General features: G+C 41.4%; 1 long non-coding RNA gene across 1 annotated transcript in view; it reads left to right on the top strand.

Moving 5' to 3' along the window:
• LOC122540487 overlaps positions 1 to 17910 on the top strand; it is a 119832-nt gene extending 101922 nt beyond the window's left edge. The window contains exon 3 of the long non-coding RNA XR_006309321.1: positions 17666 to 17910. This is a non-coding gene — a long non-coding RNA (uncharacterized LOC122540487). The remainder of the gene's footprint in view (positions 1 to 17665) is intronic.
• Positions 17911 to 18240: the final 330 nt, after the last annotated feature.

The raw sequence follows: 18240 nt of genomic DNA, 5'->3' as shown, positions 1-18240 counted from the left end.
TATGCTGACCTTAAAAAAGACGTGCCTGGAAGTAGTGCTGATAGTGATGAGTTTAAGGCTAGTAGGGGGTGGTTTGAAAACTTTAAGAAAAGAACTGGGATCCACAGTGTTGTTATACATCGAGAGGCTGCTCGTTCAAATGTGGATGCAGCGGCAAAGTTTGTGAAGAGATTTAGTTCAGTTTGTGAACACTGAAGGGTATGTGGCACAACAGGTGTTCAATTGTGATGAGACAGGCCTCTTCTGGAAAAAGATGCCAAGGAGGACCTATATAACTAAGGAAGTAAAGTCTTTCCCAGGCCATAAGCCAATGAAAGACAGGCTTACTCTCTTGTTATGTGGTAATGCTAGTGGAGACTGCAAGATAACGCCTTTGCTTGAGTACCACTCAGAGAATCCATATGTGTTCAAAAAGAACAATGTTATGAAGAGCAAGCTTAATGTTATATGGAGGGAAAACATGAAAGCATGGGCTACCAGGTAGTTCTTCACTGAGTGGATTCATGAAGAGTTTGCCCCTTCTGTGAAGGCTTATCTTGAGGAAAAGAATCTACCCCTGAAGTCTCATCTTGTGATGGACAACGCTCCTGCTCATCCTTCAGGCTTGGAAGAAGATTTGGTGGGCGAATATAGCTTCATCAAGGTGAAGTTCTTGCCCCCCAATACCACTCCTCTCATCCAGCCCATGGACTAGGAAGTTATCTCAAATTTCAAAAAACTGTACACCAAGGCTATGTTCCAGAGATGCTTTGAGGTGACAAACAAGACCGAACTGACCCGCAGAGAGTTTTGGAAATATCATTATAATATCCTCCATTGTTTTAGAATCATAGACAAAGCATGGAGGGAAGTGTCTCTGAGGACAATGAACTCTGCCTGGAAGAAACTCTGGCCTGAATGTGTTGCAGGGAGAGACTTTGAAGGCTTCGAAGAACTGCCTGTTGTGCCTGTTATTGTGTCTCTGGGCAAGTCCATGGGCTTGGAGTGAGTGAAGAGGATGTGGAGGAGTTAGTGGAGAATCACAACAATGAACTCACCACAGAAGAACTTCAGCACCTCCAAAACATGCAGCAAGAAGAAGTGGCAGAGGAAATTTCTTCAGAAGGAAGAGGGAACAAGTGGGAGCATTTCCAGTGCTGAAATTAAGGAACTGTGCTTCCTGTGGTCTAAAACACAGGCCATTGTTGAAAAGTGGCATCCTAACAAGGCAGTGGTCAGCAGGAGCATAAACATGTTCAATGACAATGTAATTGGCCACTTCAGAAAAATTCAGAAAAGTCGCCAATACCAGACAACTTTGGAAAGGTGGTTCTCTAAAGAAAACCAGTCCAGTGAGCCCCAGCCCTCTACAAATGGTTTTGGTGTTACCGCCAACACCAGACAACTTTGGAAAGTTTGTGCGAAGATTTGTAGCTCGGGTGCTCGTTGCTGTGGTTCTGTTCGCCGAGCTGGAAGTTTTTGTTGCAAACGTTTCGTCCCCTGGCTAGGCGACATCATCAGTGCTTGGGAGCCTCCTGCGAACGCTTCTTTGATGTTTCCTCCGGTGTTTATAGTGGTCTGTCCCTACCGCTTCCGGTTGTCAGTTTCAGCTGTCCGCTGTAATGGTTGGTATATTGGGTCCAGGTCGATGTGTTTGTTGATGGAGTTTGTGGATGAATGCCATGCCTCTAGGAATTCCCTGGCTGTTCTCTGTCTGGCTTGCCCTATGATAGTAGTGTTGTCCCAGAAGGCAAATGTGCTAAACCCCTTCTGAACCACCCTGTCTGCATGTGACACATACTTCAAAGACCAGAACCCCTCGGTCTCTTTGTTCCATATCACTATCCGAGGCCCAACCTTTAATCAGTGTAAGTCCTGCCCTTGTTTGTTTTACCAAGATGTAATATTTTGCATTTATTCCAATCCAAAAAATCACAAACATCCTTCGAGTATAAAGGCAAGAATAGTATACTTAAGAATAAAATAGACAACAACTCACCAGAACGAAGGACCCGATACCCAACATGAGCAAGACGAATGTAGTGTACAACGTACCATGCAAGGACTGCACTAAACACTATATAGGACAAACAGGAAGACAGCTAACAATCCGCATACATGAACATCAACTAGCCACGAAACGACACGACCAGCTATCCTTAGTAGCCAGACAACAAGCAACATGAATTAGACTGGGACAATACTACTATCATAGGGCAAGCCAGACAGAGAACAGCCAGGGAATTCCTAGAGGCATGGCATTCATCCACAAACTCCATCAACAAACACATCGACCTGGACCCAATAATCCAACCACTACAGCGGACAGCTGAAACTGACAACCGGAAGCGGCAGGGACAGACCACTATAAACACCGGAGGAAACATCAAAGAAGCGCTTCGCAGGAGGCTCCCAAGCATTGATGATGTCACCTAGCCAGGGGACGAAACGTTTGCAACAAAAACTTACAGCTCGGCGAACAGAACCACAGCAACTTTGGAAAGGTGGTTCTCTAAAGAAAGCCAGTCCAGTGAGCCCCAGCCCTCTACAAGTGGCCTTAGTGTTACGAGAATGAAGAGACAAAGACAGCAAACAGCAGAAGCACAGTTACATGATGTTATTATGGAAGGTGACTCACCTTCCAAGCAGTAAACCCTCCTTCCTCCTCTCCAGCTTCCACATGCACCATTCGCACTCCTTACTAAGGTAAATGAAGTTATTTTCATGTTCGTACATTTATTTCTTGTTTTATTATTGTTACTTGATATTTAGGTCATTTACTCATCTTATTTTACCTTAACCATGTGTATTTGCAGTTAAAAGTGTCTTGAAATTGTTTTTTCTTGGGGCTCAGAAACAGATTAATTCACTTTCCATTATTTCTTATGGGGAAAATAGTTTCGGAATCCGAACTTTTCGCTATCGGAACAGTCTCCTGGAACAAATTGAAGTCGGATTCCGAGGCACCACTGTATATCTCCTCTGCACTCTTTCCAAAGCTTCCACGTCCTTCCTATAATGCAGTGACCAGAACTGTACACAATACTCCAAGTGAGGCCGCACCAGAGTTTTGTACAGCTGCAGCATGACCTCGTTGCTCCAAAACTCAATCCCTCTACCAATAAAAGCTAACACACCATATGCCTTCTTAACAATCCTATCAAACTGGGTGGCAACTTTCAGGGATCCATGTACATGAATGCCGAGATCTCTCTGCTCATCTACACTACCAAGAGTCTTACCCATAGCCCAGTACTCTTTATTTCTGTTACTCCTTCCAAAGTGAATCACCTCACACTTTTCCGCATTAACCTCCATTTGCCACCTCTCAGCCCAACTCTGCAGCTTATCTATGTCCCTCTGTAACCTGCAACATTCATTAGCACTATCTACAACTCCATCGACCTTAGTGTCATCTGAAAATTTACTAACCCATCCTTCTACGCCCTCATTTAGGTCGTAGACAAACAGCAGTGGCCCCAAAACAGATCCTTGCGGTACATCGCTAGTAACAGGATGAACATTTCCCATCAACCACTACCCTCTGTCTTCTTCCAGCTAGCCAACTTCTGATCCAAAATGCAAATCACCCTGTATCCCATGTATCCATATTTTGTGCAATAGTCTACTATGGGGAATCTTATCAAATGTCTTACTGAAATCCATACACATCACATCAACTGCTTTACCCTCATCCACCTATTTGGTCACCATCTCAAACAACTCAATAAGGTTTGTGAGGCACGACCTACCCTTCACAAAACCGTGTTGACTATCCCTAATCAACTTATTCCTCTCTAGATGACTATAAATCCGATCACCTATAACTTTTTCCAACACTTTACCCAGAACTGAAGAAAGACTCACTGGTCTATAATTACCAGGGTTGTCTCTACTCTCCTTCTTGAACAAGGGAACAACATTTGCTATCTTTCAGTCTTCTGCCACTATTCCTGTAGACAATGACAACATAAAGATCAAAGCCAACGGCTCTACAATCTCCTCCCTAGTTTTCCAGAGAATGCTAGGATAAATCCCATCCGGCCCAAGGGACTTTCTCTTTTCATACTTTCCTGAATTGCTAAACACCTCTTCCTTGTGAACCTCAATGCTGTTGAGTCTAGTAGCCTGTATCTCAGTATTCTCCTCAACAATGTGGCAATTAGTATCAAGGATCCTGTAGCTCTGTACAAACATGTGTAATGAGAGTTTGATGGAGGCTCCTCTAACTCATTCCTTTCAAAGAGTTCACAGTGTAGAAGACAGAGAAATAATCATTGATTAATCCCAAGATTGACCTTTAACAGTGTCAATACTTTAAATGTTAATTTTCTGTGAACATTTTGGGATGGTCTGAAAATGTGAAAGGTGCCACATAAATTCAAGTTTTTTTTATTTTCACCAGTTCATCCTGCTAACAACTTCATAGTTGCATTTGAGCATTCAGATATGGTCTTTCAGGAAGCTGACAATGAAAAGTACAAAGATATTTGTCATGTTTGCCATTGTAGCCTCTAGAGATGTGATACCTTTCACTTGATTTTTTGTTAGTAAAGATACAAAAAACTGTCAAACATTTTTTAATGAAGATGATGTAACTTTAAAGAACTTTCCCAGTGTTGACATTGTTGATCCACTAGTTTTAGATTGCTGATATTCAAATGTAGTTGTTATATTAACAAGTATGTTTTATGCAATCATAAAGTAAACCAGGCTCCATTTTTATGAAGTTGGAAAGGTATTGGATCTGCAAGGAAGCAGCACATAATGTGAAGCTGTAATCATGGCCAAGTCTCAATGACTACACCACACATACCTGAGAGTCAGAAATGCCCTGAGCCTGCAAGGGAGAATTTCGGAGCAGGAGGCAATAGTTGAGTGCTATTATCATTCGACTATTAATCCAGAGACACAGCTAATGTTCTGGGACACAGGTTCAAATCCTGCCATAGCAGATGGTGGAATTTGAATTCAATAAAGTATGGAATTAAGAAACTAATAATGATAATGAAACTATTGTTGATTGTCTGGAAAATCGCATCTGGGTCACTAATGTCTTTTAGGGAAGGAAACTGCCATCCTTACCCTGTCTGGCCAATACATCACTCCAGACCCACAGCAATATGGTTGACAGTTAACTACCCTCTGGGTAATTAGGGATGGGCAATAAATGCTGACCTACACTACGGTGCCTGAATCTTGTGAATGAATAAAAGAGAAAGCTATTAATCCTGGGAAAATCTTGAGACCTGCACTATTTATCTGGGAGTTGGAGAAGAACACCATCCATCTGCTTAGAATTGACCCACAATGAGTTCAAAAGGAAAATGAATAAAAAGGAAAAGACATTAGAGAAAATCTATAAAATCAGTGATTGGTAAGAAATTACTAAGGAGTAAATCAGGAGTAACTGTCAATGTATGTGAAGACACTTGTGTGATACTATAGACTTCAGAACTTTAAGAACTGTACTTGGACTGAGTGAATCAACAAAAGATAAACTGTTACACATAGAAAGCAGCAGCAATAACTCTGTCTGGAAGAAACTGTTAAAGACAAGATTTGGAGATGCCGGTGTTGGACTGGGGTGTACAAAGTTAAAAATCACACAACACCAGGTTATAGTCCAACAGGTTTAATTGGAAGTACACTAGCTTTCGGAGCGACGCTCCTTCATCAGGTTAAAGACAAGGACAGACTTATACAGGAATGAAAGCAATTTGCCATATCTAGGAGAGGGAGGAGTGAAAGCTTCATGAACAAAATTGCTTTGTCACCTGCTTGATGAACTGGCTGCTTCATTGCCACAAAGGACAAGGATTCCCCTGCAGAAGGATTTAAGGAGTTAACTGCAGGAAAGCTGTGATTTCAGACAATCAATGCCAAATGTAACAAGGAACAGGAAAGCTACTTCTGATAAGAAGTGTTTTGGAGATGCCAGTGTTGGACTGGGGTGTACAAAGTTAAAAATCACACAATACCAGGTTATAGTTCAACAGGTTTATTTGGAAGCACTAGCTTTCAGATCACTGCTCCTTCATCAGGTGGTTGACAACGTTAGTAGTGCTTCCAAATAAACCTGTTGGACTATAATCTGGTATTGTGTGATTTTTAACTCTGATAAGAAGGCAAGCTGTAGACTTGCAATAATTTGGAATGAAAGGATTTTTAATAAATCATCAATTATATTACAGATAGACTTGAAGGACAAAATTCTGTATGAGAATCGAACACTGTAATTCCCCTTTTGTCAGAACTGTGAAGAACAACACTGCACAAGAATTGAACCTAGACACTTCCAGATAACGTGTTGGTGGAATTGTGGCCAAGTTCAGGTAATAGATTGTGGAGTTGTGGAGTTCAGGGTTGTGGAGCATAACTTGCTGACTTGAGGGGTCTTATTTTAGTTGCTGAATGCAATAAAGTTTAAATCATTGTCTCAGTACTTGATTGTCTGTGAGATTTCTTAATAAGTAGTGAATTAAAGGCAATTTGTGATGATCTACCCACAATACATGGGAACTGTTAGTAAGTTACAGGTGCAGATTGTCATAAGGAAATCTGACGTTGCAATGATAACAGAGACCTAGCTCAAGGAAAGGGTGTTAAATATTCCTGTGTACAAGGCATTCAGGAACGATAGGAAAAGAAGGGCAGGAGAAGGCATGGCAGTATTAGTAAAGGAAGGCATTGCAGATTTGGAGACAGAGAGAGGATGTCTCAGAGTCCAAAGACAGAAACAATGTGACTTGAGCTAGGGAACAAAAAGTGTACAATTAAACTGCTTGGTGTCATCTACAAGCCACAAACTAATGGGAAGGATCTAGAGGAACAAATCTGAAGGGAAATTTCAGAGAGATGCCAGCATTGTAGAGTGGTTATAATTGGGAACTTCACCTACCCAAATGTAGACAAGTGTGTGGCCCAGTATAGAATATGCTGTGACTGGCTGCACACTTGGCATGAGACCAGCTGTGTAAGTGGCTAGAACACACATCAATTCTTGTTCACTTAATGGGGTGGTTCCACTGGCTATAGCAGCTGGAAGAACTGTCTCAGAAAGGCTTCGCTGAAAGGAGGAACACCAGAGAAAGAGGTCTCAGGTTCTTTTGAGGAACTGGCCACCTTTGTGAAGGAGGCTGAAAGGAGGAGGAGAGATGATGGTTCCAGAGGAAGGAGGTCCTTAATATTACACATTGCCAAGAGCCATATTACCAGTGAGTGAATTCCCAGTGTTTGGCTCTGAGGACCTACAGTGCTGAAAAACATTCTGTGACCTCAGATATGTGGTCAAGGCCAATGGATACTTCTTTAAGACTATTTCTGCCCAGTCCTGCAACAACTCACAGCGCTCAAGGTACAATTACCCAGCACTCACCCAACAGCAATCAGTACTAATCACCAATATTTAGAATCTATTCCTTATGATCACACACTTAATGATGTTGGCAATCTCTCAGCTCCCACAAACTTCCAACCGTTCAGCAATAGCAGACCTCTCGCCAAATCATATTACACCCACTCACTAACATCCTCCCACATTCCTGCCAGACAAGGTCACATATAAGCAACAGGAAGCAGCAGAGACACAGTGGACAAGACACAACTGGACTTTCTTTACCTTCTGCAGGAGACACATGTGACTGCTCCAGCAGTGACTGAAGCTATTGTATCTGGCAACACCAGAAACATTTGTAATGATGTTAAGATGCTTCCTTCTGCACTTCTCAAATCCAACTTCACCCTCATCCTGAATTTTCAGTTGCCCATAGTGTGATCAGTTGGAGTTAGGTTGGAAGCTAGAAGGCGGGATGAGCAGAGCTGTAATCTCAGGATTGTTACCGGAGCCATGCGCTAGTGATGCTAGGAATAAAGAGTGAGTGCAGATGAACACGACGCTGCAGGGCTGGTGTAGGAGGGCTTCAGATCATTAGGATTCCTTCTGGAGAAGGTGGGATCTGTACAAGAAGGATGGGTTGCATCTGAACTGGAGGGGCACCAATATCCTCGGCGGGGGGGGTTTGTTTGAGCTCTTCTGGAGCTAGAATGACCGGGAGGTGGGAACCTGAGCTATGCATCAGATGATGGAGTAGGTAATGAACAGCCAGATACAGTGTGCAGAGAGTCTGTGACGAGTAATAAGCACTTGATGCGGCAAAGGTGCAGTCCGTGTGATGGGTTAAAGTGTGTCAATTTTAATGCAAGAAGTATCAGGAATAAGGGTGACGAACTCAGAGCATGGATCTGTATTTGGAACTATGATGTTGTGGGCAATACGGAGATTTGAAGGTTACAGGGGCAGGAATAGTTTTTGGATGTTCCAGGGTTTAGATGTTAAAAGAAGGAACAGATGTGCAGGAGTGGTATTGCTAATCAGGGATAGTACCACAACTGCAGAAAGGGAGGTCATTGAGGAGAATTTGTCAACAGAGTCAGTATGGGTGGAAGTGAGAAACATGAAAAGAGCAATTACTTTATTAAGAGTTTTCTGCAGACCTCCAATAGCAACAGGGTTTTGAAAGAGCAGACTGGGGTGGGGGGGGGGGGGGGGGGGGTGCAGATTTTGGAAAGATGCAGACATAACAGGATTGTTGTTATTGGTAATTTTAACTTCCCTAATACTGATTAGAACCTATTTAGTTCAAATAGTTTGGATGGAACAGCTCTAGTTAGGTGTGTCCAGGAAGAGTTTCAGACTCAATTTGTAGATAGGCTGACTAGAGGGAGGCCATATTGGATTTGGTGCTTGGCAATGAACTATGCCTGGTGTCAGATCTCTCAATGGGAGAGCATTTTGGTCATAGTGATCACAACTCCTTGACCTTTACTACACTCATGGAGAGGGATTGGAGCTAATGCTATGGTAAATTACTTAATTGGGGAAGGGTGAATTACAGTGCTTATAGGCGGGAACTGTGGGGCCTAAAATGGAAACAGATGTTCTCAGGGAAATGCACAACAGAAATGTGGAGGCTGTTTAGGAAGCACTTGCTGATAGTGCTGGACAGGTTTGTCCCACTGACACAAAGAAGGGATGGTGGGTTAAAAGAACTGTGGGTGACAAGGGATGTAGAACACCTAGTCAAGAGGAAGAAGGAAGCTTACTTAAGGTTGATGAAGCAAGAATCAGACTAGCCTCTGGAGGGTTACAAGATAGCCACGAAGGAACTGAAGAATGGACTTAGGAAAGCTAGAAGGGGACATGAAAAAACTTTAATGGGTAGGATTAAGGAAAACACTAAAGCGTTCTACACCTACGTAAGGAAGAAGAGGATTTCTGAGTGAGGATAGGTCCAAAAAGGGGTAGTGGAGGGAACTTGCGCTTGGAGTTGGAGGAGGTAGGGGAGGTCCTTAATGAATACTTTGCTACAGTATTCATTACTGAGAGGACCTTAACATTTCTGAGGATAGCATGAAACAGACTGGTATGCTGGAACAGGTTGATGCTAAGAAGGAGAATGTGCTGAAAATTTTGAAAGTCATGAGGATAAACAAATACGCTGCGCCAGATGGGATATACCCTAGGTTACTACAGGAGGTGAGGGAAGAGATTTCTGTGCCTTTGGTAATAATCTTTGCAGCTGCAAATGTGTTGCTGGAAAGGTGCAGCAGGTCAGGCAGCATCCAAGGAGCAGGAGAATCGACGTTTTGGGCATGAGTCCTTCTTCAGGAATAAGGCTCCTTAGATGCTGCCTGACCTGCTGCGCTTTTCCAGCAACACATTTTCAGCTCTGATCTCCAGCATCTGCAGTCCTCACTTTCTCCTAATAATCTTTGTAGATTAACTGTTCACTGGAGTAGTGCCAGATGATTGGAGGGTGGCAAATGTTAATCCTTTGTTCAAGAAAGGGAATAAGGAGAACCCTGGGAATTACAAACCAGTCAGTCTTACATCAGTGGTGGGCAAAGTATTGGAGAAGATTTTGAGAGACAAGATTTATGATTACTTGGAAAACCATAGTTTGATTAGAGATAGTCAGCATTGCTTTGTGAGGGGCAAGTCATGCCTCACAAATGTTATTGAATTCTTTGAGGGTGCAACAAAGCACATTGATGAAGGTAGAGCAGTGAATGTGGTATATATGGATTTTAGCAAGGCATTTAATACAGTTTCCCATGGTAGGCTCATTCAAAAAGTAAGGGGGCATGGTATACAGGGAAACCTGTCTGTCTGGATACAGAATTGGCTGGCCCAGAAAAGACGGAGGATGGTGTTAGATGGAAAGTATTCAGACTGGAGCTTAGTGTTCAGTGATGTTCAGCAGGGATCAGTTCTGGGAACTCTGCTCTTTGTGATTTTTATAAATGACTTGGATGAGGAAGTGGAAGGGTAGGTTAGTAAGTTTGTTGCTGACACGAAGGTTGGTGGAGTTGTGGATGTTGTGGAGCGCTGATGTAGGTGGCAACGGGACATTGACAGGATGCAGAACTGGGCTGATAAGTGGCAGATGGAGTTCAACCTGGAAAAGTGAGACATCATTGAATTTGGAAGGTCAAATTTGAATGTAGAATATAGAGTTAAAAGCGGGATTCTTGGTTGTGTGGAGAAATAGAGACCCTGTCCATTAATTCCTCAAAGTTACCACCCAAGTTGGTATGGTTGTTAAGAAGGCTTATGGTGTGTTGGCTTTCATTAGCAGGGGCATTGAGTTTAAGAGCCGCGAGGTTATGCTGCACCTCTGTAGAGCCCTGGTTAGACCACGCTTGGAATATTGTGTTCAGTTCTGGTTGCCTCATTATAGGAAGGATGTGGAAGCTTTAGAGAGGGTGCAGAGGAAATTTATCAGGATGCTGCCTGGGCTGGAGGGCATGTCTTATGAAGAAAGGTTGAGACAGCTAGGACTTTTCTCATTGGAGTGAAGGACGATGAAAGATGACTTGATAAAAGTGTACAAAATGATGAGAGGCATAGAAAGAGTGAATAGCCAGAGACCTTTTCCTAGGGCAGAAATGGCTTTCACAACGGGTCATAATTTTAAGGTGATAGGCGAGATGTCTGAGGTTGATTCTTTACACAGTGTATGGTGGGTGCATGGAATACACTGCCAGTGATGGTAGTAAAGTCAGAGACATCAGAGACATTTAAGCAACTCTTGGATAAGCACATAGATGATAGTACAATGAAGGGTATGTAGGTTAGTCTGATCTTAGAGTAGGATAAAAGGCCGGCACATCATTCAGGGACAAAGGGTCTGTACAGTGCTGTACTATTCTATCTCAGTCCCAAATGGCCTATCCCTTATCTTTAGACTGTAAACCTCAGTTCTGTACTCCCTAGATATCCGGAACATCCTTCTTGCATTTATCCTGTCTAGTCCTGTTAGAATTTTATAGTTTTGATGAGATCCCCTCTCATTTTCCATGCTCAAGTGAATAAAGTCCTAAATGATCCAATCTCTCCTCATACATCAGTCTTACCAACCCAGGGATCAGTCTTGTAAACTGTCGTTGCCCTCCATCTATGGCTAGAACATAGTTCCTCAGTTAAATATGGCATTTTGTATTTGTACTAATTGTGTTACTGGATAGTTATGATAGATGTTTTTATTTCAGAATTTTGTGAAAAGAAATCTGTTCTGGTCCTACACCATGGGATGGAAAGGTGAGGAATTGTGCAGTGGCAGTGATGTTGGGGTATTGTTGTAGGAACAGCTCAGTCACCACCTCCTTGATGAGTTGTAGGCTCCTCAGACACTGCTCCAGGCTGAAGTAGAGATAGCAGACAGATAACAGGTTCCCGACTTAGGCGACTGACTGTGTGGAGTTTGCACGTTCTCCCCGTGTCTGCGTGGGTTTCCTCCGGGTGCTCCGGTTTCCTCCCACAGTCCAAAGATGTGCAGGTTAGGTGAATTGGCCATACTAAATTGCCCGTAGTGTTAGGTAAGGGGTAAATATGGGGGTATGGGTGGGTTTCGCTTCGGCGGGTCGGTGTGGACTTGTTGGACCGAAGGGCCTGTTTCCACACTATAAGTAATCTAATCTAATCTAATCTAATCTGTAAAAATAACAGGCCTTCCACTCAGACCCGTCCTCATCCTCCCATTGCACACAGATTTTGCTCTGATGTTCCTCTTCAAGTAACTAACTTCCATTATTGACTCCTCCAGATCAACTTTCCAACTCCTCTGCATTAATCTTTTCTGAATCCAAAAACTTTGTCAATCTTGTTCAATAACACAGAACACAAGACTTCTGCTCCAGCCACAGAGACAAAAGCAGCTGCCCTGGAATTTCCCTCGTTCCTGCTGAAGAGGGCTTCCTCAGAGACACTGGACAATTGATAATGTAATTATGATAAAATGAGGCTGTTAACAGGACTTGCAATTTTGGGTCTTTTAGTGGGTTGTTGGGGCAGTGGTAGTGTAACTCTAAGCCAGGAGGCCGGGGTTCAATTCCTGTCTGCTCTAGAAGTGTGCAATAACATTTCTGAACAGGTTGATTGGAAAATATCTTGTACAACTAAAAAGGACATGCAATGTCTAAAAATGGCACTTTGTGCAGAAATCAGTGTTCATTGCTGAGAGACATCAGAATCCACCCATTCTATATTCTCTTGGCGCACATGGGCTATCTGGACTAATGCATTTTCAACTCATGATTCACATTGAAATGGCTGGAAATGGTCTAACCAACAGCTTTTTGATTTCTAGCACTAACTATGATTCTTTGCAATGTAATCTGGTTAAATGACATCAAAGTTGTTCACTAAGAAGTTAGCCCAACAATGCTACACATCTGATTTCCACATTTGAACATTTATGTTTGAGTGCTGCAGGTGTACAAAGACTATCACTGTTGAATAAGATTTCAAAGGGAATAGATGATAAAAATGGGAAGGTTTTGCAAAACTATACAAGACACCAGTTAGACCAGAACTGTAGAACTGTGAACAGTTTCGGTCTCCTTATCTAAGGAAAAAGTATACTAGCATTGGAGGCAGTGCCCCAGAGAAGATTCATTCAATTGATCCTGGGTAGGGAGGGACTGTCTTATGAGGAGAGATTGAGTTGGTTGGGCCTGTACTCAGTAGAGTTTAGAAGAATGGGACACAACCTTTAATGAAACATATGAGATTCTTAGGGAACTTGACAAAGGAGAAGCAGAAAGGTTATTTCCCCTTGTAGGCAGAGGGCATAATCTCAGAGTAAGGGATTACATATTTAAAACAATGACTCAGAGGAATTTATTCTCCAGAGAGTAGTGACTATTTGGAGTCCTGTACCACAGAGGGCAGTCCAAACTGGATTTTAGAATTTTTAAACATTCATTTGTGGGATGTGGGCATTGCTGGATGGCCAGCATTTATTGCCCATTCCCAGTTGGCCCTTGAGAAGGTGGTGGTGAGCTGCCTTCTTGAACTATTGCAGTTCACCTGCTGTGGGTTGACCCATAATGCCATTAGGGAGGGAATTCCAGGATTTTGACTGAAGAAATGGCAATATGTTTCCAAGTTAGCATGGTGAGTGATTTGGAGGGAAACTTGGAGGTGGTGGTGTTCCCATATATCAGCAACCCTTGTCTTTCTAGATGGAAATGGTTGTGAGTTTGGAAGATACTATCTGAGGATCTTTGGTGAATTTCTGCAGTACATCTTGTAGTTAGCATGCACTGCTGCTACTGAGTGTTGGTGGGGGAGGGAGGAGATGTTTGTGGATGTGGTGCCAATCAAGTGGGCTGCTTTGTTCTGGATGGTGTCAAGCTTCTTGAGTGTTGTTGGAGCTGCATTCATTCCGGAAAGTGGGGAGTATTCCATCACACTCCTGACCTGTGCCTTATAGATGGTGGACATGCTTTGGGGAGTCAGGAGGTGAGTTCCTCGTCACAGTGTTCCTAGCCTCTGACCTGCCCTTGTAGCCATTGGTTTATGTGGGGAGTCTAGTTGAGTTTCTAGTCAATGGTAACCCTCAGGATGTTGATAGTGAGGATTCAGTGATAGTAACACCAATGAATGTCAAGGGGTGATGGCCAGATTGCTTCTTATTGGTGATGGTCATAGCCTGGTATTTGTGTGGTGTGAATTTTGTTTATCACTTGCCAGCCCAAGCCTGGATGTTGTCCAGATCTTGTTACATTTGAACATGGACTGCTTCAGTATCTGAGGAGTCACAAATGGTGCTGAACATTGTGTAATCATTGGTGAACATCCCACTTCTAACCTTATGATTAAGATTGGGCCTAGGACACTCCCCTGAGGAAATCCAACAGAGATGTCCTGGAGCTGAGATGACTGATCTCCAACAATCACAACCATCTTCCTGTGTGTCAGGTATAACTCTAACCACCGAAAGTTGTTAAATTTATTTAAGGCTGAGGTAGACAGACTGTTAATCAGTAAGGGAATCAAGGATTGAAAGAAAAGAACTGTGGATGCTGTAAACAGATCTGAAACGAAAACAGAAATTGCTGGAGAAACGTAGCAGGTCTGGCAGCATCTGTGGAGAAAGAAACAGAGTTAATACTTTGAGTCTGGTGACCTTTCATCAGACAAACTGCTATCATTATAAATTGTACTATTTCCAGCCCTTCCTTGGAATTCTTAGTTTTCCATTCATGATTTAATATGTTCTCTTGGTGTTGTAAACTGTTAAAGATTTCAGCTTCCCTAAATTCTGAAATGGCTGACCAACTTCATTGATGCATCTTTTTTTTCAGATGTGCAAGGTAATCTATAAACAAAGTACTCCTTACCAATCAGCTGTTCGGAATGATCCATAAATTTCAACAGTGATCATTAATTGTTGCTTTGATCATGCCTTCAGACATTGCCCTAGGAAATATTTTCGCAATAGCTTCCATAGTTTTGCTTTTATTATAGTCTGTTTTTTTAAAATTGTTAAATGTAATAACGTTCTGATATCTTTCACTTTCGGTATTACTGGAGGTGTCGGTGTCATTGCTGACTTCATGTTACCTGGACTGTGCTGTTAACGATAAGGAACAATAAAGATGGATGGAGTTGGATTACCCTCTTCAGGTTTACTAATAAGATCAGTTACATTGTTCCTGAAGGGAATTTACCGTCAAACACACTCGACAAACAAATCCTGGAATGCCGTGTAATGCATATATGTTTATGTTAGAAACCTTCACTGTCCTAATTACTGTTTAGATTTAACCGGTTCAACATTTACCAGGGGATTTATCGAAAATGTATCAGTGGATTTTTTTCTGCCCGTTCTACATTATCAGAGCTATGTAGGAAAATACTAGAAAAGGATTGCAGTATACAAACGTAGAGCGACCGAGATAGTAAAAAGGGAGATGCATAAAATCGGAATTCCATTCTGGGTCCATTTGCCTGCTTTGTTACAGCAGAAAACCCTCAGTTTTTTTTTCCCTGGGAGCTTCTCACAAGAACCCATTAGTGGAGTTGTGTTCCTGCAGTGCGCCAGAGTTGAGAGCAGGCAATCTGAGATCGATTACTGCTAGAGAACGTGCCGCGAGTATTAACTATTGGGAATCGCCTGGGTTTCCCAACACCACACACTGTGTTAATACAACCCCAGAGGCGGATTATAACATTAACTGTTGCTTACATTTCAAATTGAATATTCAAGGAGATTTCAAATGTGAATGATCCTGCGTTTGTTAAGTCATTGCTACCATGATACTTGAAGGTGGAATGGGTCTGTAAACTTCGGGAAGTTGTTTCCAGATTTTGATTTTGGAGTAATTGAGGAGTTGGGCCATGTGTATATTATGTTACAGCTATAGGAAAAGGTACTAGGTATATTCACTAGGAATTTAGCATAGATGTAGTTTACGGTATGAACAGATATTTGAAAATGTTCATACTTTTCCTCTGCTACCGAGAATGACATGATAAAGGTCTTTACAATTTTATGAAACTCACAGGGCTCCAAAAGCTAGTGCTTCCAAATAAACCTGTTGGACTATAACCTGGTGTTGTGTGATTCTTAACTTTGTCCACCCCAGTTCAACACTGGCTCCTCTACATCAAAAATTCCATATGGCATCCCTTTCACTGGACTAATTCTACTCAATTTATATTAACTTGTGTTTCTATTTCTCCCTCCCTCAGGTATATTTGGTTTCCCTTTAAATAACTCTCTGTTTGCCTTTCAACCACCCCACTGTGGTAGTGAGTTCTACCTTCTCACAACTCTCTGGGCGAAAACATGGTCTCCCAAGTTGCCTATTGGATTTAGCATTATCTTGTGTTGAGGATGCTTGGATTACAATTTCCCCAAAAGTGGAAACATCTTCTGTATGTTTACTTTATTAAATATCTTAATGATTTTGAATATCTTTCCAAAAGAGAAGAGTCTCACCATGTTCAGGTTTTCCTGATGAGTGCATCCTCTAAATTCTGTAATTCTCTTTGCAAAGCAGTTTTACAGTTTCACTTGTCCTTTGATTTTTTTTGTATTGTAGGCAGCAATGAACCCAATTGCTTTGGTAGCATTATTTATCATTTTGTTAGCCTGAATAGCTGCTTCTAATGATACATTTACTGATCCATTTTGATATGGCACTTCTGAATGCCATGTCATTTTGTAATTGAACAAAGTGGTCCTCACATAGATCTATGCAGAACAACATTTCCCAAGATGATGGGATGGTAATAATGAGGTAAATAATGACAGATTATTTCACTTGGTACTGGGACAGGAACAAGAGAGCAGAAATAGACAATAGAATCAAGAGTAGTAAAAAAAGAGTGATTTAGAAAAAGGTCTTTCCAAAGATTGGCTTGAATGTTAAAGCATTGTTGATACGTGATCTACAAGTTAATTTAAACAGATTGAGATAAAGTTTTGAGAAAAGAAATATCAAAGTGTTTGATGAACAAAATGGTACCAACTGGTTGGACTGGGTTTGTTTCTGCATTAATTGTTTTGTTTGAATGATGATTCTATAATTTTATGTGGCAGTATATTTCAGGAAGAATCTCATCACATTCAGACTGCCCATAAAATATCCCATTTCTTTATCAGGCATTTTTTATTATCATACATCAAAATATTGTACCCAGTATGTATTAGCTCTCCATTCCTCAATTTCCTTGGTGTCAAGTAATTTTCCCCTATTTGCCATCATAATTGGAAATTGAGTCCTGGGAGGAAAATAAAACCAAATGAATGTTTCCACCCTGATGCATACATTTTTGTTGGTACGCTAGGAGAAAGTGAGGTCTGCAGATGCTGGAGCTCAGAGTAAAGAGTGCGGTGTTGGAAAAGCACAGCAGGCCAGACAGCATCCGAGGAATAGGAGAATTGACGTTTCAGGCGTAAGCCCTTCATCAGGAAATCTGTTGCTTCTCAGTGTGGTTTCAACCCTTACTTCCACAATCCACGTTATACTTAAAAAGTCAGCATATAAAATAATAATAAGCATATAAAATAATAATACAGCATATAAAATAATAATAATAAAATAATAATAATAATAATAATTCCCTGTTACGTTAAACTCCCCCCATTGTCACTCTTCATCTTGATGATGAATACCTAAATATGGACATTGCAGATATTAACTGTTCTTATATTGTGTTCTTATAACTGGAAATTCACTAAAATCTTTAATTTTCATGCATTTTATACAAATTGAATATAAGCAATTATTCCTCAAGATATATGTTTAGTCAAGATTTAAAATATACGTGTTATCCTCAAAAATGTTGGCAGTATTAAATAATATCTGCTGTTGTTTGTTTTATTTTCAGCAAAAGTATGAACATCTTACTAGTGTCTGTGGAAGACAGAATTGTCAGTGTGCTGCAGCCTTGATGCCACCATGTTGTTTGTTGACTTTTAAAGTGTTCAGTGATCTGACTTATTAAAGTGCTGACAAACAAGGGTACAACAAGAAATACTGACTGCAACATCTCTGTTGCCTGTTCTAACTATTTTTTCAATTACAGACACTCTTTCACTGTTTGGTCAGTCACTTGTGTCATTTTCTTGCTGAAGCATGAAGTCAAATATATTGTTCTGATTATCATTAAATTAAATAATTGTCCAAACACTGACTTTTGTTTCATTTACAGGAAATGAAAATCATTAGATTTTGTTTCAATAAATAACAGGTGAATTGTAATACAAGTTTCAAAGTTTAGCAGGATCTCTAAATCCCAGAGAATTGAGAAGGTAGGCAGTTGGGGAAACCCAACAGGTGAGTGCCCAACATTCGGAATCTCAACAGTGAGATAAACTCTAGCCATTAAATTCTCCCATTGAAGAAATGAGTCAGCTTTTTCAACGGCATGTGCTGGGAAGCCTAACTACAAACATTTATATC

The sequence above is a fragment of the Chiloscyllium plagiosum genome, chromosome 34, assembly GCF_004010195.1.
Source record: "Chiloscyllium plagiosum isolate BGI_BamShark_2017 chromosome 34, ASM401019v2, whole genome shotgun sequence".
Classification (NCBI taxonomy): Eukaryota; Metazoa; Chordata; class Chondrichthyes; order Orectolobiformes; family Hemiscylliidae; genus Chiloscyllium; species Chiloscyllium plagiosum.
The sequence above is the reverse complement of the archived record's forward strand: the minus strand, read 5'-3'. Positions and strand labels throughout refer to the sequence as shown.